This window comes from Rissa tridactyla, chromosome Z, assembly GCF_028500815.1.
Source record: "Rissa tridactyla isolate bRisTri1 chromosome Z, bRisTri1.patW.cur.20221130, whole genome shotgun sequence".
NCBI classification, from domain to species: Eukaryota; Metazoa; Chordata; class Aves; order Charadriiformes; family Laridae; genus Rissa; species Rissa tridactyla.
Window position 1 is genome coordinate 18,077,249 of NC_071497.1, and position 13,301 is coordinate 18,090,549.

Here is a 13,301-nt window from a genome sequence, read left to right on the forward strand (position 1 = left end):
ATGATAATCTTACTTCATATGTGCCTGCTACCCATTAAAACTTTGTTACATGCTGTAGAAGTCTCATTGTATCTTTAGGCATAGATGTCTACATCTATAAGAAGGTATGGTAACACCATAGTGTCATTGAATCATTGAGGTTGTAATAGAGCCTTAAGATCATTGAGTCCAACCATCAACCTAACACTGCCAAGTCCACCACTAAACTGTGTCCCTCAGCACCATGTCTACACGTCTATTAAATGTCTCCAGGGATGGTGACTTAAGCAATTCCCTGGGCAGCCTGTTCCAGTGCTTGACAATCCTTTTGTTGAAGAATTTTTTCCTAATGTCCGATCTACACCTCCTCTGGTGCAACTTGAGGCTATTTCCTCTCATCCTTCTGTTGAGTCGTAATAAGCCTTCAACTGCAGAAGATGTATATAGAACACATCAGTGTCAGCCAGGATCAAATGGTTCAAAAGAATTGTGGAACAGTGACTCAATTATTCTTGATTTATTTTTATCACTGCTATATATCATGTTGAGATGGGATTCAGTTCATTACTTTACGATTTGGTTAGTAAAATATACATAGGAAATAAATTTTATATATAAGGTAGACATGATACATTAACAGAAATAGAACAACATAATTTATACCAGCAGGTTTACATGTAAATAAACCTAGAATTTTATTTAGGTGTAAAGCACACATTTTGAGAACGCAAGATATGTCTGTGGAACAGACTAAAGATATTCAGAATTGTATCACCGGTGATTTTTCCAAAGTATTTAAACTTGATCCTTTGTAAAACTGGGGAGTTTTTGACACATGACTTGAAGAATTTTTATGTGCAAAATTACAGTAACTCACGAACCTTACCAAGTAAATGACTGATAATGTAAGTATATATAAAAAAAAAACAAAACAAAACCAAAAAAAACCCCAAACCACACCTGAGTTGAGCAAGATCTTTTGAGCATCTATCTTTTCGAGATAATATTTACCAATGCCAAGCATACAAGTCCCAAAGTGTAAATGGTCAGCGATACAGTTAGTGTATATGCAAGTATGACTGTCCATTGAAGAAGGTGAGTAATCTGAAAACCAAGTGAAATCACAAAAGGTTATGAGGCTAACTTTTCAGAATAGAGCATACGTGTGCAGGATGGAAGGCAATTCTGAAGATAGCCTACAAAGCAGCTGTTTGAGAATTTTTTTTAGACAGACTGTGCACTAATACATATTTTACTGCTGGGTCTGCAGCATATAAGAAACTAATAAAAACACATTTATTTGGAATTTGTACCATGCATACCTGTGGTCCTTCTGTGACCTGGTTTGAGTATGATATTGGTTTGTGTTTTGTCTGCAGTTTTGTGACCCCTGCTACATGCAATGCTTCTGGTGTATGTTACAGTTTTGGAGATTCTTTGTGACCTCAGCACCATCTCATATAATGGAATGGCATTTTTCTAGTATATTAGATCCTATATAAAGCAGTTTTAAACTGTCATTTATAATTAAGCTTGCAGAAAAGCAACTGCAAAAATATCAGAGTGCAATTTACTTGTTTTTTAGCATGAAAGCAGGTTTAAATACAGATATGAGCTTTTACGTATGCTTAAATCATCATTTTCACTTCCCTCTTTTTTTTCTTTTCCTAGCCCAGATGACAGATTGAGTATCAGTTTGAGTGTGAGTTTAGATCTTAAGGTGTAATTTGAGTTTGAACTTGAATTTACGTTCTCAGTTTGTTTTGAAAACCTCTGAAGTCTTAATCCTGTAGATTTTAGTCAAGTGAAAAAATCAAAGTTCACAAGAACTTTTCCTTAACCCTAAGATTAAGTTCACAAACCAAATTGCTGAATAAAGTATTTATTCTGCTAAAAAGGCACACAGAGACCAAATATTTTAAAAATTGCATAGGATCATGGAAGAACTTGCCATCTCCTTATAATCTTACAAATCTCCTTGTAACGTCTTATCAGTGCAGTAGATGACTGCATGATCCTTGCATTGTTTCCTTCTGTATTCTATACGTAATACATATCAGCACGTATTCGCTGTATTATCTTTCTGTACCTTGAAAAATAGCAGGCAAAATACTTTCTTTCTAGTGGTACGTTGTTGTAGTAGCCAACTTGCTGTAAATGTTCATCAACATCACTTGAATTAAAGTTTAAAAAAAAAAGTTAGAATTCTGAAAAATAGTTAAATCATAGTAGCTTTTTAGATTAGATCTACTATTCAGATATTTAGATTGATTTAAAAGTTTTATTAACCTTATTTGTTTTTTAAAAAAAAAGTATTAAATTCTTAATACTGTCTGCCACATGTATACACAGGTATAACACGTAAAACAATTGATCCTATAAATGTGCCCTCTGTATAGGTACTTCTTTATATGGCCGTGTGAGAGTTCCTGATTTGCATTGTGCGCTTCTCTCCCAGAAGCAATATTAGGTACAGAAAAAGCATTTGACATTTCTGTTGTTGTAATTTCAAGCAACAGAATCACAGAATGGTTGGGGTTGGAAGGAACCTCTGAAGGTCATCTGGTTCAACCCCTCTGCCCAAGCAGGGCCACCTACAGCCAGTTGCCCAGGACTATGTCCAGACTGCATTTGAACATCTCTGAAGATGAAGACTCCACCATATCCCTGGGGAACCTGTGCCAGTGCTCGATCACTGTCAAAGTGCAAAAGTGTTTTCCTGTGTTCAGGCAGAGCCTCCTGTGTTTCAGTTTGTGCCCATTACCTCTTGCCCTGTCACTGGGCACCAATGAAAAGAGCCTTGTTCAGTCTTCTTTACACCCTCCCTTCTGGTATTTATATACATTGATAAGCCTTTTTTTCTCCAGGCTGAAAAGTCCCATCTCTTTCAGTCCTTCCTGATCTGTGAGGTGCTCCAGTTCCTTCCTCATCTTTTTGGCCCTTTGCTGGACTCTCTCCACTATGTCCATGTCTCTCTTGTACTGGGGAGCCCAGCAATCCAGGTGTGGCCTCACCATGGTTGGGTAGAGGGGAAGGATCACCTCCCTCAGCCTGCTGGCAATACTCCTCCTAATGCAGCTCAGGATACCATTAGCCTTCTTTGCTGCAAGGACACATTGCTGGCTCATGTTCAACTGGGTGTCCACCAGGACTTCCAGGTCCTTTTTCACAAAGCTGCCTTCCAGCTGGACAATGCCCAGCATCTGCTGTTGCTTGGGATTGTTCCTCCCCCGGTGCAGGACTTTTTCACTTCCCCTCGTTGAACTTCCTGAGGTTCCTGTCTGCCCATATCTCCAGCCTGTCCAGGTCCCTCTGGGTGGCAGCATGACCCCCTGGTGTATCAGCCACTCCTGCGAGTTTTGTGTCACTTGCAAACTTGCTGAGGGTACATTCTGCCCCATCATGCAGATCATTAATGAAGATGTTGAACAGGACTGGAGGCAGTATAGACCCCTGGTGTACACTGCTAGTTACTGGCCTCCAACTAGACTTCGTTGCTCCAATAGTCACCTTCTGGCCCTGGCTGTTCAGACAGCTTTCAACTCACCTTTCTGTCTGTATCATCAGCTTATATCAACAGCTTGTCTACGAGGATCTTATGTTTCACAGTCTCAAGGACCTCCCTGAAGTCAAGGGGAGGTCTTTGCACTATGGTGGTCTATCCACTGCTCTTACCTTGTCTACAAAGCCAATTATTTCACTGTAGAAATTAATTAAGTTGGTCAAGTGTGACTTACTTCCCTCTTGTGAATCCATGCTGGCTATACCAAGTCACCTCGTTCTTCACACGCCTCAAAATGTTTTCCAGGATTAGTTGTTCCATCATCTTCCCAGGGACTAGGGTTAGGCTGACCAGCCTTTAGTTCCCTGGGTCCTCCTTCCTACCATTTTTGAAGACAGGAGTGACCTTTGCTTTCCTCAGAAATCTTGAGGATTGGTGTTTGATGGGCGGTTTTGGATTTTTTTTGGTTGTTTTTTTTTTTCCTTTTTTTTCTTAAGACTCTGATTTATTCATGCTCTGTGTATGGCTGAAGTTGGATTCATAATGATGCTTTTTTTGGTCAAGTATACCTTGTAGTTTTGTTAGTGATTCAGATTCCAGGAATACAGGAGTTACTGTACTGGATCAGAAGGTCTCTTGCATCCTCAAGGTGATTGTTTATCACTTGTGAAATATCCTGGAGGTTTCAGTCTGTGTACTTGCCTGATTTCTGTTTTTCTACCACTTGAGGGAAAAGTGATATGTGTTCATGTTTTTTAAAAACAGTATATCCATTATCTTTAGATTTTATTGTATATCCCCTTTTTTGTTATGAGAAAAACTAAGAGCGTGGTCTTTATTGTTTGTATTTTAAAATACATAGTGATTTCTCACTCATTCCATGGAAGTTTCCTGCTTGTCCATGAAGATTGTATGATTCTATGTTATCTCTGTCTGACATATTTCTGCTGTATTTTGGAAGAAACTAATGTGAATAGAGTGTGATATGGGCTTGCCTGGAATACTAATACTTTACTTGGTGGCTTTGTAATTAAGGTCTCCCTCAGGGGTTTGGACTGGGACCAACACTACTTAATGTCTTCATCAATAACACAGTGGGATTGAGTGCACCCTCAGGAAGTTTGTGGATGACACCAAGCTGAGTGGCGCAGTTGACATGCTTGAGGGAAGGGATGCCATCCAGAGGGACCTGGACAGGGTGGAGGAGTGGGCCCATGTGGACCTCGTGAGGTTCAGCAAGGCAAAGGGCAAGGTCCTGCACCTGGGTCTGAGCAAGACAGAGTTTGCAAAGCAACTAAGGAAGATCTAATTGGAATTTTATCTTGAGTTTAAAGTGTTTTAGTAAAATCCAAATGGCAAAATAATTCTGAGTCTCTCCTGGCATCTGATACTTAGAAGTTTTCTATTTTTGAAGTATTGAAATGCTGTCACTAAGTCTTCTTTCTGTAGTACACACTAGAAAGACCAGGCAGTAATCTTTCATTTCTGTTTCAAGTAAACAAAAAAAGATAAACAGGTTTGGTTTTTTTTTTTTATTTAGAGGTATGATTTGCACATTAGGCAAACACTGAAACCTTTGGGCAAATTGAAGGAAGAACCGAAGACTGATTAATTTATAGCCAAAGCTAGTGGGTAGCTGACTGTCCAGGATTATTCTTTCATAATATTACTAATTAATTTGGCTTATCACTGTTTTTGAGAGACTAGGCCACTGCATCTTTTACCTTGCAGCAGTGCTTATATTTGGACTCCAGACCACTAGTTATTACAGGAAGTAATGTCATACAGATATTTTGCTTGTATTAACATGTTATTTCTCTTAAACCAGATTTGCTTCTTGCCTGCAAACTGCAACTTGGTATGAAAACTGGTCTTCTGGATTATGGGTCTGTCAGTTCTATGCAATAGATGCAGGTGGTAGTGCACTGGCTGATAGCTTCATTAGGTTGACAAGCCAAATTGAGTTTGTTAGAGCAACAGAACAAGTATTTCCCAGAATGCTGATTAGGTGAAGTTTTTTGTGGCATGTTGAACACTACTTCAAATTGTTAGGGAAAAATTGTTCTTTTTTGAACGTAGATCTTAGAAATTTTTTTGGTGCAGACTGCTTAGTTGACAGGATGTTATTGTCTTGAGAAAGGAATAATAACTGTAGAGTTAAACTGAAGCTGTACTGTTTAGTGCTATTTATTTTCTCACTTCATCTTTTCATTTTTCTTTATTGAGCTATAGGCAGTCTTCAGCTGCACAGGGTTATTAATTACATATATTGTCCTGTTGCATTAATTGATTCTTGGAATCTTTACTCCCATGGCAGTCCCTTTATTATATTACTTCTGCTGCATAATACAATCCTAGTCAATTATACTGATGGTATTTGTATCAGTTTTTTCTTTGAATGTGTTCTTAATTTGGCTTCTAGAATGACAGGTCAATGATAACAATCTGATCCAGTTTTTAAATCCGCTTGGTAATGTATCAGTTTAGAAATCAGGACACATTGATCAGATTAAAATGTATTCTTTTCCTCTCTGTGAAGAAGAGCTAGCTTTTTAGTAGGCTTCACTCTGAATTCTCATGGCAATTTTCTATCTATTCTGTTGCATTTTTCCCTCTGTCCCTCCCCCTCCTCCTATATTATGTTCTCTGTATGTTTTTTGGTACTCAGCGTAAATCTATCTGTTTTACAGGCAGGTCAAGCTAAATGCCTCATAAGCTTCTTTAAGATTCTCATGGTATCTTTAAGACAGATAAACAAAAAAGATAAGAATCTCATGTTGCCAAGCAGGAGAAGTTTTTTATAGCCTTAAGACAGCATTACTTAATATAATGATGCGTGGGAATGAAACTAGTGAAATTACGTACCTAAAATTCTTGGCGGAGCTGTCAATTCTGTATCTTGACTGGCTGTTTGAAGCCATATGGGAAAAACTCTGAAAGTATTTTTCTCAGAAATTGGTCTTCTTGCTAAGGGGTGTATATGTAACACGAATATGCTAAATTCCCTCTGCTAAACACTGGCAAATCTACAAAAATACTCTGAAACACATGCATCCTATGGTCATTATGACAAAAAATGAAGAGAACTGGCGTGCTCTGTGTGTGTGTCATGGGGGAAAATTCTTTCTGATATCAGAAGAAATGCAAAATAAGGAGGAATACAGCTCAAACAGAAAGAATCTTTTAGTTTCTTGATAGTGTCTGATCCACTAGTCATTCTTACAGTGACAAACAGAGGTCACAAAGACTGTGTTGTCCCTTCGGGCATTGTCAGAATGAATTATGAATCAACTTGCATTATATGATGCCATCACAGACAGTGGTAAAAAGAATGTAAATGATGAAAGAGGTAGTAAAGAAACAGTTTTATAATTCCTGAGATTTATTTTAATAGCCAGCTACAGCTACAGCATATCGGAGTGTGTTTAATCTTCCACTGGCCCAGCTTTGTTAGTAGGTATTTTAATTGTTTACAATTTTTAGGTACTACTTCTTGAGGTTTTTTTAATGAGTTTCTTCCTATCCTGCTTACCCTCTTCTGTCTTCTACCAAGAGTGTGTAAGCGATAAAGGTTGAAAGAAGGAATGTTTTGAGAATGTTTAAAAACATCTGAAACATTTGTTCTGTTCCTACAAGCAAAATAGCGTCTTTTAAGCTACTCTTTTATAAGAGTACCATGCCTATCTTGTGTAACTCCCTGTGTAATACAAACCATAATTTTTCTTGAGTGTGTAAGAGAGCTTTTGAAACAGGTGTTGTGATTTCAAGGCTTGAAATGACAGGTAATTTCTGGGGTATTTTTTATGATTAATAAAAATTTGTGCCTTATCTCTAATTAAAAATCTAACTTCATCTTCCCACCATTGGATCTTGGTATATATTCTTCTGCTAGATAAGAGACAGTCAGCCATGGCTTTTCCACACAAGTGCTCATAGACTGGTGCATACTTTTATTGCAACTCTGTACCCACAAATTTCCTAGAGGGAGAAAGAGCACAACAATAACTTTACCTTTTGCACAAAGCGCATCCCTAAATACTGGGGTTTTGGAAACTTGAATGTTCTTTCTAATTTTTGTCATACAATCCCTTTCTGTTTGCTTTCAAGCTAGCTGCTTATCGGTTAAAATACATGTAAAGATGAAAACCTGCGGTAACTTCAGTTAGGGAAAAGTCTTTTGAAGTTTTTGCTTCTTAGCACTAGCCTTGCTCTACCAGTTTCATGTCATGTTATGTCTTTTGTTTCCTCCCTTTTGAAGTACACTGGTACTTTTTGGTGTGTGTCTTTTCCTTTTTTAAATTCAAAGATTAAAGATGTGAGGGGTTTGGGTTTGGATATTGAACAAAGAAGTCTGAAAATACCACTCTTCCTGGTATATGTACTAAGCAAGGTTTGCTGAAGAGAAGAAATACGACTTCATCCTTGCAGACAAAAATGGGAAGTCAGAGGAAATTAACCCTTCAGGAGAGAGCCAACCTTGGATGAAGAATCTAGTTCATCTTACATCTTCACCAAATAACCTGGCTTTAGGTACATACCTTGTGCAGATTTTCCTTTTAGAGTTAAATCTCAGTCTTGTTTTCTATTTTCAATACACTTTTAATATTCAAATCATCTCTGAGAGGTAACTGAGGTACTGGCTTTTTTCTGGCTTGCTGCACTTGCTTTTTCTAGCATTAATTTCAAGCTGAAACCTCTCAGTTTACAAAGTCAGAACACTTACTGTTCCTCTTTTTTATTTTCTTCTGCCTCCTATAGTTACTGATATCATTAGGGAAAGTTGTGGCGAGGGATCTGAGAGTTGCACAGCAAACATAGTGCATGACCTGTGGCTCTCTTCAGTGCCTCTCTATCCCACTCACTTGGTTTATCCACTCATCTGGGTCTTTGGTCCAACTTATCTTCAGTCCGTTGGTCTTACAGTGCCTTCTTGCGAGACTAAGATAGAAAGCCACATAAATAGATTCTTTTTGTTTTTTAAACTTCTCTGAATGTTTTCCTTTGGGAATTGTGTTCTATTTGGTCAGTCTTTTTACAGGATTCTGTAAATTCACTGTCCAGGTGTCTGACCGGTCCAACCCTTTCCCTGCCATTACATTAGAACTACCACTATTTCTAGTTAGAGACAATCATAGCATGTGGTACTACTTCAGAACCTAGAAGATTATTCTTGTCTACTGCTGAAAAACATAGTTGCTGCTTTCCATTTTGTTTTGGTTTGTTCGTCTGTTTGCTGATGGTCTTGCAGTATCTGTGAGATTAAGGCAGATTTGGATTTGATACTGCATTCTAGTATTGTGACTAGATAGATAACATACGTCCAGTGATTCCTATTTTCTTACAACTACACGATGAAGGTACATTGCAAGACTATCATTAAGGTTGCAAAGTCCGGTCTTAGAATTTAGTAAGAGACACTGTAGTTGACTGTGCAACCTCTGCTTAACTTGGCTGTGCATATGTGTTATGACTGTAATTACAGACTTTCATGCTTTTTTTAAAAAAACACCCAACCACTGTTATTCTGACTTTGTTTTATGGATGGATGTAAAGTTTTATTGATAGTTATATACAATTTTTGTGGTGCCTGCTCTGTGTCTTGGGTTTAATTTGAAGATTTGCCTGGTACTGTCATCTGAAGATGCTGGTCTTTCAATTTGTGACTCACATCTCTGTATAAAAACTGAATCTTAGAGGTTTTAAATCTGCCATTGAAGAGTACTTTTCACTGAAACCGCAAAATGGCTCAGTAATCCATTTAGAAAATGGGTATGCTGAATTGTTGTTTGTACAGTTTGTACAGAATATGTTTGTACAGTAGGGGAACAGACTTTGAAATACTGTATACCATTAGGTTTTTCCACTGCTGTTCAAAAGGTGGTAGAGGACTGTAGTCAGAAACTTTATGCAACCAATGTGAAAATCCAACTGTTTCACTGCAGGCTTCGTCAGCCATGGAACAGTTGTTACAGTGAGGCCTGCTGAAAAGAAGCTGCAACATCCAGAACTTCCTTCAAAGATATACACACCACATTAATACAACTGAAGTCAGTTGCAACAATATGGAATAGAAATCAGGGTGTTTATGCCGTCATCTCCCCTGCCCCCAGTGCTAGTTTCCCATCAGTAGGAAAATGATGTTTGATCTGGGGCTTATCTTAAAGGAAACGCTTTCTTCCTGAGTACAGAATACTTCTGTGATGCAGACCCTACCTATGATGATTGTGAAATTGTGCTTGTCACTCATTGCCTTCCACTTAAAAATGTGCAGCTTTTTTTTTTCTGTTTTAATATTTATTTGCTATATTGAGTACACTTTTGGCTTTATTCTGCTAGTGTCTCCTCTGCACTAACATTCTTTTCTTAAGCAGACAGGGAAAGTTTTTGAAGGAGTTCAGTCAGTTATGTTCTGTCATCCTTTTCTTGGCCTCTTACCTAAATCATTTTCATCATCACAGCAGGCAAAATTGACATTTTCATGTCTAATTTGGAGTTTTGATACTGCTATGCTGAGTGTGCTGATGGAGAGCAGAACTGACATCTTAGGCTGTAAATTTCAGAGAGCAGACTTAATGGTTTACTCTAGTCTTTATGTTGCGTGATTATATAGGTCTGAAGTTAGACTAATGCTTTTCTTAACGTGTAATACACTTTTAGTCTTCTCCCATCCATACAAAACTAATAGTTAATTTATTAAAACGACATATACATGTTGCAGTAGTTTCTTTAAATGAAAGTATTCATTTATGTCACTATGACTTAGTATATTTTGTCTAATTTGATTGTCGAAAGATCAGGGGAGGGGACCCCCAAACTTTAAAATGCGAGTATTCTGTCTTTCTTTTTCTGCAATGAAATGAGGAGTAGTTGGTCTTCAGTGTAGGAACTACAGGAGTTACTCTTTCAAGAATTAAAGTGAGTGAAAGGATAGCCATGCTCATTTTCCTGTAGGTTTTTTGTTTAGAACAACTGAAATAAGTGTCTTGTAAGTGAAAGATCTGCACCAGAAAAATGCTTATGTTACAGATTATTTATTTCCTCAAAATATTTTGTTAGTTGGAAAACATTCTTAAATGTTTTGTGTCAGCGTGATACATGCTATTGTAACAATATGATAAAAAGATTTGCTGAAGATGTCTTTCATACCTCATTATCTCTCACTTCACTGTTCGTAACAGCTTCAATGAGAGTAATACACAGAAATCTTAAATTACATAAACAGCTCTTTCAGATTGTTCTATGAAAAGTTTTCATCTTTAAAATTGGACTATTCCCCTGAAATTAGTGGGGAAAATAGCTGAAATGAGCGAGTTAGTATTTGAGTTAAAAAGACAAAATTCTCATTTCATTTGTTAAAACAAGATTTAATTTTTCTCTTTCTGCAGTTGTTGCCTTTGGGGGCAGAATAGGTTCCTTTCTAAGGTACATGTGGCAGAGGCATCAAGTTGTTAATTTTCCCTGTTGCTGCAAGCAGCTACATCATATAGTGCGCTTTCTGAATTTGTCAGGCTCTGTCTTTAAATTATCTAAGAGTTTTTGCTCACACTGTTGGTATTCGAGGGTAGTTCTTGAGTCTTACTTCTCTAGCTAGCATAAATCTACTTCCTGAAGAATGGGCTGAAGCCTGGGGTTTTGTCTCCCTGTTGTGCACTGTCCTGTAGTGTTTGTTACTCACTCTTAAACTGTAACAGTAGAAGTTTTAGACTTGGAATGTTAAGTTATCAATATTTAATTTAGACTGAATTTAAGTAGCCTTAGTGAGTGCTCCAGCACTCATGTAGTGAAGCTGAACTTACTTCCAAGAGCAGTTGCTGTGTGTAAGCTGATACAGTGCTCTTACAGATATACCCCACGTGGTGGAAATAGATGAGGAGAGTGCAACTCTTAAAAATGATGCCATTACACTTGCATACTTTTTTGGTTTTTTTACAGAAAAAGCTTTTTAGAAACAAACGTAGATTTTTTTCTGAGGATATAAAAAGCATAATCTTATGTGCAGTATCATCTAATTTATCAGAAATACCAGAATATTTTGAACTGAATGGCCTCTCAAAATAAAGATTGAAGTATTTGAAAATAAAGTGGGTGGGCCTATATACCAGTGGCACATGAAACTAATTTCTGTATTACTGTAACTGTCCTACTTTAGTTTGTTAGGCTTCTGCCTAACATAAGACTATTTTCTGTGGTACCTGTAAAGAATGAGTCAGTAAGAAGTTCTTTTTGGCATTCGATTTCTATTACGCATTTTTTTTAAAGACCTCACAAAAATGAAGTCAGTTGTGCCGCTTCAGCCTGTCCTCAAATGAATCAGACTGCCAGTGAAAGAAGGAACTATAGATGCACTTAAACTGCCCTGAAATGGTTCTTTGAGTATTGACCCAAAGTCAGTAGAATTGGGTATTAGTCCTCAACTATGCAATTCTAAATCAGCATTCTGTGCCGTAGGAAGCTGCCTGCGACCAAGAACAGGGATGTCCATATTAATCAAGTCCTTCAGCACCACCAGTACCAGAAGAGGTAGCACTATTAGAAGCACGCAGTTTTATGCCAAGATTTGGGTTTTCAGAAGGGATGTTAAGATTTATTTTCAGCTGTGCTCAAGTTAGTAAAGTCTAGAGGCCAGTTCAGCTGAACTGATGCGCGCATTATGAACTAGATGAGTAAGATTTAGTATCATACCATAATTTCCTTAGCACACCTTAATACACGTTCTTCTTCTCAATATTCACAACATGTGACATAGTTATTCTAAAGGTTAGTCTTACTAGCTTTTAACTCTTACTGTGGGCCACAAGCTCATTTTGCTTTAAAATTCTCATCACTCGTGTTGGAAAGCTTCAACAGCCCCTTAGCAACTTCAAGGCAAGGAAAACCTTTTGCTCTCTAAAAAGGCACATGTCGTTGAGGGAGTTTGTGCTTCTAAAAAAAAAAGTCCAAACAGACAAACTAAACCGGTGCCCATTGGGAGAAATGCCCAATTGAAATAATACAATTGAAAAACTGCATTATTATATTGTTGATTTTCAGACATTACCAAATGTAGTGGTAATGTTACCACCTTTTTTTACCATTTACCTTTTGCCAATACTGAAAACATTTGTTGTAGTAATAGCAGTAGAATTCAGAAATTGCATATGCTAGTTTGCTTATGCTATGTGTTCCTTCCCCACTGAGAATTCTGTTTTTCTCACTTTTTAAACTTTAGGATGAAACTAATTTTAACAATTCTTTTTCTTGCTCTTTGGTAAGCGCTAATCAACAGTTCTCTCTCTTCCTGTAGAAATGCGTACAGTCATTTGTTTATCTGAGAGTCTAATAATGGATATGCCAGGATCTTCGTAATCTTTCCTGTAGCCGGTTTATCTATAGTTGCTTATTAAGTCATATTTAACCTATAATGCTGACTAATCATATTTGCCCACATGTTCTGAATCATGTATGTGTTCTGAATATTCTCTCATGAACTGAAGACTATGGTTGTATGTTTTAGTATTACACAGAGGTGACGTATGTAATATTTTATACTATTTAGGGAAAGCTAGGTTTTCTGAAAGCAGCAAATCTTGCCAAGAGAATGGAGTGCAAGGATCTGAATGAAATATTTAGATCTTCATAATACGTTAAATTTGAGCTGTAAAGTGATTGTCTGTTTCATAACTGTATAAATATCTGGTGGTTATAAAAACCCCAGTCCTGGTGATTTTATGTGTCCAAGCAGTATTTCCATACTGTAATTCTTGCAGGTTCAGTGCTTTATTTACTCATTGTTACTTTTACTTTCTCTGAGGTAAATGTTTACAGCACTTTCTAAGGGACA

The 13,301-nt window shown here is 37.4% G+C and overlaps 1 protein-coding gene across 5 annotated transcripts in view; it reads left to right on the plus strand.

Moving 5' to 3' along the window:
- The window catches only part of COMMD10 (COMM domain containing 10), a 122,784-nt gene that overhangs the window by 5,157 nt on the left and 104,326 nt on the right, over positions 1–13,301 (plus strand). The window lies entirely within an intron of this gene.